Genomic DNA, 12749 nt, shown 5'->3' on the forward strand with positions numbered 1-12749 from the left:
CTCAATACTTTGTAACATAAGCTTTGTTGGCAATAACAGAGGTCAAACGTTTACTATAGGTCTTTACCAGGTTTGCACACACAGTAGCTGGTATTTTGGCCCATTCCTCCATGCAGATCTTCTCAAGAGCAGTGATGTTTTGGGGCTGTCGCCGAGCAACACGGACTTTCAACTCCCGCCACAGATTTTCTATGGGGTTGAGGTCTGGAGACTGGCTAGGCCACTCCAGGACTTTCAAATGCTTCTTACGGAGCCACTCCTTTGTTGCCCGGGCGGTGTGTTTTGGATCATTGTCATGTTGGAAGACCCAGCCTCGTTTCATCTTCAAAGTTCTCACTGATGGAAGGAGGTTTTGGCTCAAAATCTCACGATACATGGCCCCATTCATTCTGTCCTTAACACGGATCAGTCGTTCTGTCCCCTTGGCAGAAAAACAGCCCCATAGCATGATGTTTCCACCCCCATGCTTCACAGTAGGTATGGTGTTCTTGGGATGCAACTCAGTATTCTTCTTCCTCCGAACACGACGAGTTGAGTTTATACCAAAAAGTTCTACTTTGGTTTCATCTGACCACATGACATTCTCCCAATCCTCTGCTGTATCATCCATGTGCTCTCTGGCAAACTTCAGACGGGCCTGGACATGCACTGGCTTCAGCAGCGGAACACGTCTGGCACTGCGGGATTTGATTCCCTGCCGTTGTAGTGTGTTACTGATGGTGACCTTTGTTACTTTGGTCCCAGCTCTCTGCAGGTCATTCACCAGGTCCCCCCGTGTGGTTCTGGGATCTTTGCTCACCGTTCTCATGATCATTTTGACCCCACGGGATGAGATCTTGCGTGGAGCCCCAGATCGTGGGAGATTATCAGTGGTCTTGTATGTCTTCCATTTTCTGATGATTGCTCCCACAGTTGATTTCTTCACACCAAGCTGCTTGCCTATTGTAGATTCACTCTTCCCAGTCTGGTGCAGGTCTACAATACTTTTCCTGGTGTCCTTCAAGAGCTCTTTGGTCTTGGCCATGGCGGAGTTTGGAGTCTGACTGTTTGAGGCTGTGGACAGGTGTCTTTTATACAGATGATGAGTTCAAACAGGTGCCATTCATACAGGTAACGAGTGGGGGACAGAAAAGCTTCTTACAGAAGACGTTACAGGTCTGTGAGAGCCAGAGATTTTCCATGTTTGAGGTGACCAAATACTTATTTTCCACCCTGATTTACGGATAAATTCTTTACAAATCCTACCATGTGGATTCATGGATTATTTTTTCACATTCTGTCTCTCACAGTTGAAGTGTACCTCTGGTGCAAATTACTGACCTCTGTCATCATTTTAAGTGGGGGAACTTGCACAATCGGTGGCTGACTAAATACTTTTTTGCCCCACTGTGTATATATATATATATATATATATATATATATATATATATATATATATATATATATATATATATATATATATATATATATATATTTTTTTTTTTTTTTTTTTTTTTTTTTTTTACATACATAGTTTTTTGTTGCCTTATGGTTCCAAGTGCTGTCACCAATCTTTGCATTTTGTTATTATCTCATGACACTTGTTTAATCAGCTACCATCTCTCCTGTGGACTTTTTAATGTCTACAGTCTCAGACCAACACAGCCCTGCCCTTCCCATATTAGATTCTTGATGAATGTGTGTTGTTGTTATTCAGCCTGGTTCAATGTGCCCCTTTTTAACTTTGAGCACCCGCCCCTTTAAACCTCTCTGCACAGCCCTGCACTGAACTCACTATCTTCTCCCTCTAACAGCCTCCACATGTTCTCACTGTAATTTCCCCTCATGCATGAATTTATGCTGCACTAATGTGAATGTTTGCAGGGAAATCAAACGCATTTCACACGCAGTACTTGAGCTGACTTACCTTTGTTTGAATGACGACTTGTACGCGCTGACTCCACAGATAAGGTACGAAAATATATCAGGCTACGTCTTCAGGGTTTCTACTCCACGGCCGTATTTCATACGGGTCCACATTTCCACTGCACGCTATTTTCTGCAAGTACCGCCGCTTCGCCTCTGGACGCAATCGGTCTCTATACAGTCCGTTCTCTTTTGAGCTGCTTTTAAGCATCTTGTAATCGTCGTTCCAACACAGTGTGTTTGTTTTGATTCGTAGACCTCAAAAATGGTGTCGCGCTCCCACAATGCATTGCGGCGTGACGTCAACTCCAAAGCCCTATAGAACATGTTCTTTTTCATTGTCAAAATTATCAGGAATAAAGAATAAAACTGATTCAAAACCTGTGGAACCTGCCAAAAAACACTTTTTACTGCAAAGGATTTCTAGATGTGAAGGTTTTGTGGCTTTTTTCAGTTTCTAAAACAAACTCATTTGTACAGAAGGATATGAGGATGTATATGTCCGGTGGTGGGTTTTTTTCTTCTTGATTTAATGTATTCATTTAACTCTTCACTTAATCTTTCTTTATGTTTTTTTTTTTTTGATTTGGCATGAGCGATTTCCGGTCCTCACTCCAAGCCAGTTGGTGGCGGTAATGCACCACATGTTCTATCACAGCTGCGTCCGAGAGGACAGGAAACGTCTGTATGCGTCTGCAAACCAGGTAACTACACTCAGCTGAGCCTCTCTGCTAGTCGTTATTAGTTGGAGGGTTTTGCGTCACTTTCTCTCGGCTTGATAAAGGGCTGTATAGAAATCTCTGGTACGTAACACGTAACGTCATTTTTAGGGAGCGTCGCAGAGAAGTGAGGCTGTTTCTTTGTTTTTGTCGAGTTTTGATTGAAGACATGTTTCCAGTCCGTTTTTTACTCGTTTGTTTTTTCATTAATAACTTTACATTATCACAGAGAACAAGAAGGCGCTTTGTTTGTCACATTCACCTTATGTCTGTGAAGGTTCTCAGTCATCCAGGTCATCGTAGTCAAAGGAGCTTGCAAAGAAAAGCGTCTGGAATTCTTTAAGTTGCTTGAAGACGTTTCACCTCTCATCCGAGAAGCTTCTTCAGTTCTAAGGTCAAATGGTGGAGAGTCCCAGATATAAACCTAGTGGGAGTGACCCCCCACAGAGGGACAAAAGGACCCCCTGATGATCCTCTAATCACCTGAGCCAAGGTGTGAAACTGGGCGTGGGCCCCAATCAGCCAGAGTTTCGGGTGTGTTCATTGTGAAACCTGGCCCCACCTTATCATGCGAATTCCTGAGGTCAGATGGCCCAGGATGTGAGTGGGCGTTAAGGCGTCTGGGAAGGGATCTCAAAACTGGATTATAGATGGCAGAGAGTTGGTGTCGTAAACCCCGCCTCTGTTCAAAGATGGTCGCTCACAGTGGACATAGATGCTTCTTTCACTCCTCTTTCAAACCATCTGTCCTCTCTGTCCAAAATGTGAACATTGGCATCCTCGAAAGAGTGTCCTTTATCCTTAAGATGCAGATGGACTGCTGAGTCTTGTCCTGTGGAGGTGGCTCTTCTATGTTGTGCCATGCGCTTGTGAAGTGGCAGCCACTTGGCAGCCACAGTGATAAATGGCTGAGATGGCTGCAGCTGTACGTGTGAGGTACCTACATATTTCAAGATGAATTTGCAGAGATGTCATGTTTGGTGCTTACAGACATCACACTGCATTTTGTGATTTCGTAGCTATTGTTGTGATATTTCGGAGCTTCCCATGATCACCGTGACAGTCATTCATTTTAACATAACCTTTCTATTCCTTTCAGGGATCCTCATTTTTTTGGTGAGGAAGATCAGCAGCTGTGTCGACAGGCAACAGGTAACGGCATGCTTTTCTGTTAGTACTGTAGACCTTGGTCTGGTGCTCTTTTTTAGTTTAACACAGTATTTTCATTTGCCGAAGTGTAAAAAGCTTGTTCCAGGAGAAACAAACTTTAGTGAGTTCTGCAAAATGATTCCCACCATTGCACACTCTGTCAGCCTCCAGTGTGCCCTTTTTTTGTCCTTTAACTGAAGAAAGTCGGTAGTCAGAACATATGAGATAAGTGAGATCCTCATTTTGCCTGCTTATTTCAAGATACAACATTTTCACAAACTGCTGTAGGATAACCTTGCTATTTGTCTTTTCCAACACTTCTACATTCATCCATATTTCCTTGTCTGCTTCTTTCCAGGTGAAAAGTACCTGAAATGGGTGAAAGATTTTGTTTCCAAAAACAAAAGCATGTGCGTTCACCTGAAGAAGCCAAGTGGTGCTGACCTGTGGATAGAAGAGCTTGAGAACACCAAATACAACGGGGATGATGATGAAGTTAACGCCTGGGGAAAATTCTACCTTCCCGAGATTGTAAAAATGCAGGTTATTGGTGTGGTAAAGGGCACCTCATGTCCATGTGACGAGCTTGTGCTGATGACGCGTGAGGACAAAAAGCTGTACGGCTATGACGGAGAGGAGCTGCATCTGGTGGCTTCCAGTTTCCTGGAACTATGTGACAAAACGATAGAGTATCCAGCATCCAAGCGCTACTACAATGGAGAGGCCTTCAAAGATATGGTGAGAAGTTAGACTGCTAAGAATAAGACTGGGGATGCCTAGTGTTAGAGATCAATCACCTGAGCTTTTCTTTGTATTGTTGTGTGTTCTGTTTAGACTGAGGAGGACTGGAAAAAAGTTAAGATGAGTGATGTGGGGAGGAAACTGCAGGAAGAACATAAAAAGCTGGTAAATGAAACCCAGTCAGCGTTCGTCAGCCTAATATCATAGGTGGGTATTGGAGCTGAGTATCATCACTGATTTCTAGAACCTGTTCAATTCCAATTCACAAGGTCCCAATTAGATTCCATTTAATTCTTACTCAGAGAGTCAGAAACATTATAATTCTGATCATTTATCAGTACTGACACTTGTGAAACTTCATCAGAGGTGTGAGCATCACAGCAGATGCTTTTGTGACAAAGTAACTGAGGATAAAACACAAAACCATGAAGCAGATTTTCCTGGCCTAGCTTTTTACAGTAGATAACCTTAAAAATATTATTCTGCAGTAGAACAAAAGCAGACGAGAACCACGACTCAACAAATGTACATTGGCTGATGCTGCTGAAGTGATTCAGAGGTTTTAATAGAGACACAGCAGAGCATTTTGCAGTTTCACTTAATTAGAAAAAAATAAAATTTGGTATTGAACAGCAGAAATGAGGCTGTCTTGTCGGAAGTCATTAAAAAAAAATGGCTGTAAGCAACGGTAGACTGCTTCATAACAAGCAAGCGAATAATGCCAAAAACAGAGATTTGAGATGGGAAACGGTGTTCTTAAAGTACACTGAGAGAGGCAGAGAGCTGTGCTGTGTTGTTTTTCTGTGTGTGTTTTAATGGTGGTGGAAGCAAACCAGCAAAAGTAAGAGGGAATTCATGACAATGTTTATGTCAAGCGAAATGTGTCTTCTTTTGCTGCTGGTTTGGTTAGAGAGAGACAAAACGTGCAGCTTCAGGATCTGAGCAGCTTTCAGCACCAACGGCATCACAGCTCAGACTTGGATTCAGGATTAAGCCCTTTATGTTTGACTGTAGTGATTGTAGCTCTGTCCTTGTTGTTAATCGCTTTAGTCAAACACAGCTATTGTTTGCTGGGATGTGTATATCCTTGACAGTTTGTATCTCAGAGTTATCAAAGACACTGTGGATAATCATCAAGAGATTGTTGTTCTCTTAATAATGACCTATTTGATTGTTTGTTTTTTCTTCTTCTTACAGATTCTGGTATTTGGCCAAAAGAGAGCTTCACAATTCTTGGCTTCACCTGTGGTAGAAAAATGACTAAAGTTATGCAACACTCTCTAAAATTAAAGCTATGCAACGCTTTAACATGAATGGCGAAGGAGTGCATCTCTTTCACCGTCTCTTCCTGTCCTCTTCTCAGTCTTTGTTGTGGCACCTCTGCTATGTGTTATAGAAAGCACTTGGAATCATGTTCAATACAAAAACAGCAAACTCGTGGGATTGCCCTAGCAAGCAGTTGGTAAAAACTAATTAAAACTGATATATATCAGCTTCACTTTCTAGCTGCAAAAGCACGTTTCTGCAAAAGCATGCAGTTTCCTGTCAGCACTTTTTGGCACAGAGTGTACTCAGAGTTAGGCCTTTCTTATATAAAGCAATATAATCAGCATATAAACATTTAAGATGATCAATTTAAAGCTCAACAGTAACTGCTATAAATATTATAACTACACATGTAGTGCTTTTGCTTAAGTAAATTATAGTTGGGATCATAATAAGAAAACATGTGTTTTTATTTTCTGTGTACCCTGGGTACAGACCAGTATAAACATGGGATTCTTCCCAATAAATGCTGTCTGATAATGCTTCATATTGCATTAAACACTAGATATGTAAGCAAACAAACAAAAACCCATAGAAGCCAGTTTTAATTATTAAATGTGACAATTACATGGAGATGGAAAGTAAACATGCTTATACACGTCTCTGTGATTACAGAAAATCCACACAGATGCTGTCAGAGCAGAGAATCTTTGATTTATCAGAATGATGAATGCAAATGATTTCATGAAATCTCACTCTTGTTCTGGGTTGTAAAATTCACCTGTCCAGTTAAACCGAATCCTTTGCAACACAGTTCTAAGAACCCTACCAACCTCATCCTCAGCTCTCTGCCTGTTGTCCTTTTCAGCTGAGTATTCATCCACATGTGTTTCAACTTCTCTCTCATTTTCAAGCAAATTGCTCAGGCTCTCAGCTTCAGCACAGTTACCATATGGCCACTCTCTGAGGTCTTCTGTGTTCAAGCCAAACAAATTCTTACATGATCTGCAAGGCTTCATTCTGGCACCATCACGGAGACAAAAAGCCTCACACCTGATATTTCCAGGTACTTCAATTGTTCCATCAAAGTAATCTTTCTGGACTGTGTTTGGATAATAGGTCATCACCGCACCAGATACATATTTATGCCATTTGCTAAGACAGGAGGCAGCAATCATAATTTTCCCAGCGTTAGGACCTTTGGTGGACATGGAGACTCCGCAGTACCTTTCTGATTTGTTGGTTTGGGATTTTTGAGAAATGCAGATGGTGGACGAGACGAAAGCTGTTTTTTTATTATTCTCTTCTAAGTCCAAGTCTGTGAGGAGATCTTGCAGACTCTGCTTTATTTGCTCTTCATTCTCTGAGTTATTTTGCAGGACGATCTGAAAACAGTTACAGATCTGGTCAAAGTGTTGCACCTGATTATATAGTTGTTTTTCATAGAAAGTTGATCAACATGTTTGTTTCGCTGCTTGACTTGTTTAACTATGCAGGACCATTGGATGCTTTTGGTTTAGACATTTTAAGATAGGGGGTGAAACAAGTCACAAAAATCTATTTAATTTTAAATCAATAAGCAAAAATCCATCTTTGTTCTCACTAATTTATAATTAAATTTGATAATTGACCTTTTTTTTTCTATTTTGCTATGCCGGGCTGTCAAAACACGCTGAATTTAGAGTCTTTGAGCTGACTTAACAGATCCAGCAGCTACACAGTGACAGCATCATATACGCCTTGAAGACTGTAAGCATCTCCAATAATGAGTCTGTTAGACATTATTTAGAACTAACAAATTCTGAAGCAAGTCTCCAGCTCTCCTGCAGTCTCTGTGTTTGGTGGAGAAGTATAGCTAGAAGCATATGTTGAAGTATAAGGTACAGTATGGATTTTCTTTGGATTTCTCAGTAAAAAAGCACTTTGCATTATACTTTCCTAAAAACTGGAAGTTTGTCAGATTGACTGACAATGTGAGAAGAGTTATCTTACCATGTCGAGCACACAGGAGAAGGGACTTCGCCTGGGAAGCTGAGTCGAATACAACTTTAAAAGCCTGGGATATCTTCTCATTAAAGAACCCAAAACAAAAGGATTAGGGAAGATTTCTTCTGGAGAAAAGGGGATGTTGTTGATTTTGCCCAGAAACAACATGCTGTGAAGGATCTGTTGAGTGAAAACATATTTGCTTATTGTTAGTAGTGATAAACAGGACTGTCTTAAAAGTGTCAAAGGTAACACACCTCATCCACCAAGTGTTGACTTCCCGGAGTCATGTAAGAGCCCCGAACCATCCTCTTGGTAATCTTGTAGGCATTAGTTTTGAACCTCCTTTGAGAAATTGTTGTCTTCTAAAATGATAATGATCGAGCAGTTAGGGATTTAAAAACACAGGAGATCTGATAACTTTGGCTACAGCAGAGTCTGCAGACATACCTATTTTGCTCTTGGTCGGCCTATTTTAAACATGAGAGACAACATAGTTAGTGAAATGTTGATAACATACAATGACTATCATTGGTGGCTGAAAAGATGCCAGGTAACAAGTGAAAAGCTGCTACTTACCATCGCCACAGTCTAAGAATGAAACAGGAAACACTGAGCGAGTTGCCTCCATCTTAAAGCTGTTGATCATGTGATTTAAAGGAAAGCCACACCCAGCTCCTTCCTGGAATTTTACTCGACTGTAGAAAACTGCTCCATTTGCCCCGCCCACCCATGATCTTTAATATCTGCCAAAAACAACCTTTTGGTTGTCAGTAACCAGCCGATCGTTTTCGCGATTAAAAAGTGGCTTTTTGCGGCGGCGTTCCCACCGCGAGCAGAACTCCGGCTCAAAAACCGCTGTTTTTGAACACTTTTATTTACTTAAGCACTTTAATGGGCTTACTTTGAAACAAAGTGCGATTGAATGATTATTGTTATGTGTTGCCTTGAATTCGGCTATGCTGTCTGTTAGACAGCTGTTTTCCTTTATTGTTGTTTTTGTATTGTTTGTAGCGAACGCTACTGGAATGTATAGATTAAGCTACGTAGCCAAGATAATTAATAATTTAACTGTTGTACATTGGTTGATGATGATTTGCATTGTTACATAGGCTTGCAGAAAAATATTTGTTTACCGGTAAACTGAATCGAACTTGATGTGCTAATGGACGTTTTTCTGACCTACAGGTCAGGTTTTGTTCCCTCCCTTTGAATTAATCTTCTTCATATTGAAGTGGCGAGCCGGTAGGACCATTCTTTGTTTCCCCTCTTTCCCCCACTTAGCCGTCTTTGGATTACGGACATATTTCCCCATTTGTATGAAGCTGGACTCTAAGGAGGAATACCTTAAAAGTGAACTTTAAAAAGAAGAGGACCAAAAAGGACTTTTGCACAGAAAGATCACAGCATTGATTTATTATTTAATTGTGGGCATTTATGTTGTGTGTTGTGTTAATTATTTTGTTCCATTTCCCCTTTCCTCCATTTATTCAATATATTTTTGGTACAAGATATTGCAGTCTTTGGTCTCATCATTCACACCATCTAGGCTCCATAAAGAACTATTTCTTCTGCGCGTCAGTCAGTAAACTCATCCATTGAAATAAACTAGTCCTTAAATAACTTTGAGTTACACAGTGGCAAATGTAATAGAGAAAGACACAGGGCCACCTGAAATCTGTCGTCCTATCTGATTCAAAACCAACATGTAGGAGAATCTGGAATCTTTGATTTTGAGTTAAAAATAAAATATGGGTAAAATGCAGAAATGTTTTTACTAACATGTACTAACAGAGACTTGGAGGAGAGAGACCTAATGTTTAATAATCCACATTTCACTGTTTTACTCTTTGGTTCAGATGTGGATACTGTATTGTTCTTTCTTTGTGATTGTTTATGTTTAAGTTGTTTGTTGCTGGTTTTTAGTTTGTTTTTTGTCTGTTTGGAAGCTGACACAGTCTCTATGGAGACGGGTTTTTGGGGGGGTAGCAGGAGGAGAGAAGCTGCAGAGAGGCGTGTAAGACTGCAACTCTGCTTCCTGGTCCCAACTCTGGATAGTCATATTTTGGGGGGTTTAATAAACTACTACTGCATGATGTAAAGCTGAAGTATGACACAGCTTTATGAACCTCCTGTTATCCTGGTAGACGAGTACAGCAATAAATCTTTTACTTGAACATCTTCTGGCTCCAATAAGCTTTGAAATGTGACCATGAAGTTAGAGACACACTGACTGAAACCCACAGCTGTGACTGTGGATCACATCCACACACAGTGTAGCTGCTGTCTCTGTGTGAGGTCTGTGTATATATGTACATATTTATGCTTATATTCATATTCTCTTATTCCCCTTTATTTGATATCCTAATTCTGTGCTGTGTAAAAGTTTGTCGGTGTTCTGCTGCTACAAACTGGATTTCCTGGAGGATAAACATGAGGGATTCATAAAGTTCTATCTCTCTATTAAAATCCCCCAAAATCAATGAAATGTGAATTTCAGGCAGACGTGTTTTTAAAAGAGTCTCTTTAATGGAAAAATGTGTTTTTAAAACCAGCCAATAGGAGCGTCTGTGGATATCAGCTGAGGCTGAACTCAGGAACACCATCACATATAAATACACAGAATTAAATCACTAGATAAAAGACGTCATTAAATAAGGATCGAATCAACATGTCAGAGGTCAAAGGTCAGTCAGAAGAGGTGTGGTTAAACACTGGCAGTGCAGTGACCTAATGCAGTTTGGTTACCGCCACGGGAAAAGCCCCGCCCCCTCTGAGCCTCCGCTGTGTCCTCAGCACATCCAGGAGCAGCAGGTCAGAGGGGGCGGGGCCATGTCAGGACTTATTTTAAGTAAAATTTAAAGTGGAGCGACGGCAGGAGTCACACAGCAGTAACCAGCTCTGTCTGCCAGGGTCAAAGGTCAAACAAGTCCTGCAGCTGACCCACACACAGACTTACACTGATCCACAGAGAGTGATGAATCCACACATCACTCGGCTGGAGGAAGCTGGGTTTTGTTAGATTATAATATTATTTTATGCCATGTTATACCCCTAATTAAAGATTGTGAATTATTATGTAGTTTTAGTTTGCATTATTCTCCTGAATTAGAAGAAGCTGATAACTATTGCATTAGTTAAACTGATGTGCATTATATTAAACTGCTGATTTATTGTGAATGAATGATATTGTTTTATGATGCATTATACTGCTGAGTTATAAGAAATACTGTTTGCAGAAAGTCATCGCCTTATTTGTCTGATTAGAAGAGAACATGCTGGAGTTTTCTGCCCCATCTCAGCAGGAGCAGATAAACAGGGAGCCAAGGTCGTAGCTTAGGCGCTGTGTGAGAGAAAGCATGTGAATGTTTAGGCTTTTATGATAAGGTGGAGGCACCAGAGGCTATAAGAGTTTGAGCAATACTCCACCATTTTGAGATCAGAGGCTGTCTGCATCAGTGTCCATCTCCCACGTGTGTGATCATTAAAATCATCGTTTGACTCAACCCGACCGGACCAGTGTTGTTATTGTGGTTTTTCTCTTGTCTCCATCCCCAATATTTTGAACTCGTAACATTTTCCACACCGTCCAATCAGAAACCAGTGTTGACGCTGAGACCCGTCTCTGTAACAGGAAGTCCATGAACAGGCAGACCCTCTGCAGCAGGCTGACCTGTGACCTCTGAGACAGAGGGAGGAGTTTGTGTCAGCAGGGGGCGCTGCAGCATCGCCTGAGAGCTTTAAGAACAACAGCAATAAACAGGAAGTGAAAGTCACACTTCTGTTGGTGTGCGTTATCAGCAGACCCCACCCTCTGCAGGAAGCTGAGATAAGAAGCAGCCAATCACAGAGCAGAGAGCATGTGACTTCCTGTTCCTGCTGTTACTGTGACAACAGCTCCTGGGACAGAGAGCAGCTTTCTAAAGAGGAAAGATGTTGCTGTCACCCCCGGGTGTCATGTGACCCGCCTGATGTACCGATTTAAGACTGTAAGAACAATAATAACATGTTTTAGTCAGGTGATCCATGCAGAGCAGATCCATGTGACCAAACACAGCTGGATCACATGTTTCCTCTCCTGGAAACAGAAAGCCTTCATGTATAAAGGCTCATGTACCCACTGAGCCCTGCTCTCAGATCTGTGAGGCTTTAACAAACAACAGTTTAAAGTCATGTTTAGCATCTTCTGTCAGTGTGGAAGGTCACACACTTTCCTGAGTGTTGAACCCTGAACTACTAGCTGTTCATGTCAGCCTGGACATAAATACAGACCTGCCTGCTGTCATAGACCCCAGCACTCACATGTTACTTATAAGTGACTCATATGTATGCATGTATATATTGTGTATATTGTGCTATTTCTTACTTAGTGTGTTGTGTCTTTGTTCCTGTTTGTGCTGCAGCACTGTAACCTAAATAATTTCCCCTGGGATCAAAAAAGTATTCTGATTGTGATCCAGTTCTCTCCCGTGCACGAGAAACATAAAGAACTACTCGTGTTTTGGGTGAACCCATTGTGAGATCTAGCCCCACGCTATCATGTGATTTCCTGTGATCAAATGTCCCAGGATGTGAGTGGGCGTTAAGACGTCCATGTCCCTCTTCAAGCAACTTAAAGAAGTCCAGACGCTTTTCTTTCCAAGCTCCTTCAACAACATCATTCATAGAACAGCTTCCAGCTTCTTTTGCTCGGCTACAGTTTGGATGGATTTGCATTTAAAGATGCAACAAGACTAAAATGGTTAGGGTCAGGAGGTCAAAGGTCAGAGCTCCTGTGGGTCTGAGGGCGGCCTCACGCTGGAGAAGGATGAAGGAGTCTGACCTGAGCCAGTGTTTGACATGAACACATCAGCACTGCTGTCAGTGAGCCTAACGACAGCCGTTAGCATCATTTCAGTGTTTCAGTCATAAAAACACTTCCTGTCTCTGTGGTGGTTACAGTGACATCATGCAGTTTGTGCTTTGACCTCCAGAGGGCGACAA

At 41.5% G+C, this 12749-nt stretch overlaps 1 long non-coding RNA gene across 1 annotated transcript; it reads right to left on the minus strand.

Moving 5' to 3' along the window:
• Positions 1-6707: 6707 nt before the first annotated feature.
• Positions 6708-8292, minus strand: LOC143413475 (uncharacterized). The gene is made up of 4 exons (XR_013094087.1): positions 8217-8292; positions 8024-8131; positions 7773-7946; positions 6708-7165 (listed from the first exon to the last, which is right to left on the minus strand). It is a non-coding gene; the product is annotated as an uncharacterized LOC143413475 (long non-coding RNA).
• Positions 8293-12749: the final 4457 nt, after the last annotated feature.

This window comes from Maylandia zebra, linkage group LG2 (genome assembly GCF_041146795.1).
Source record: "Maylandia zebra isolate NMK-2024a linkage group LG2, Mzebra_GT3a, whole genome shotgun sequence".
Classification (NCBI taxonomy): domain Eukaryota; kingdom Metazoa; phylum Chordata; class Actinopteri; order Cichliformes; family Cichlidae; genus Maylandia; species Maylandia zebra.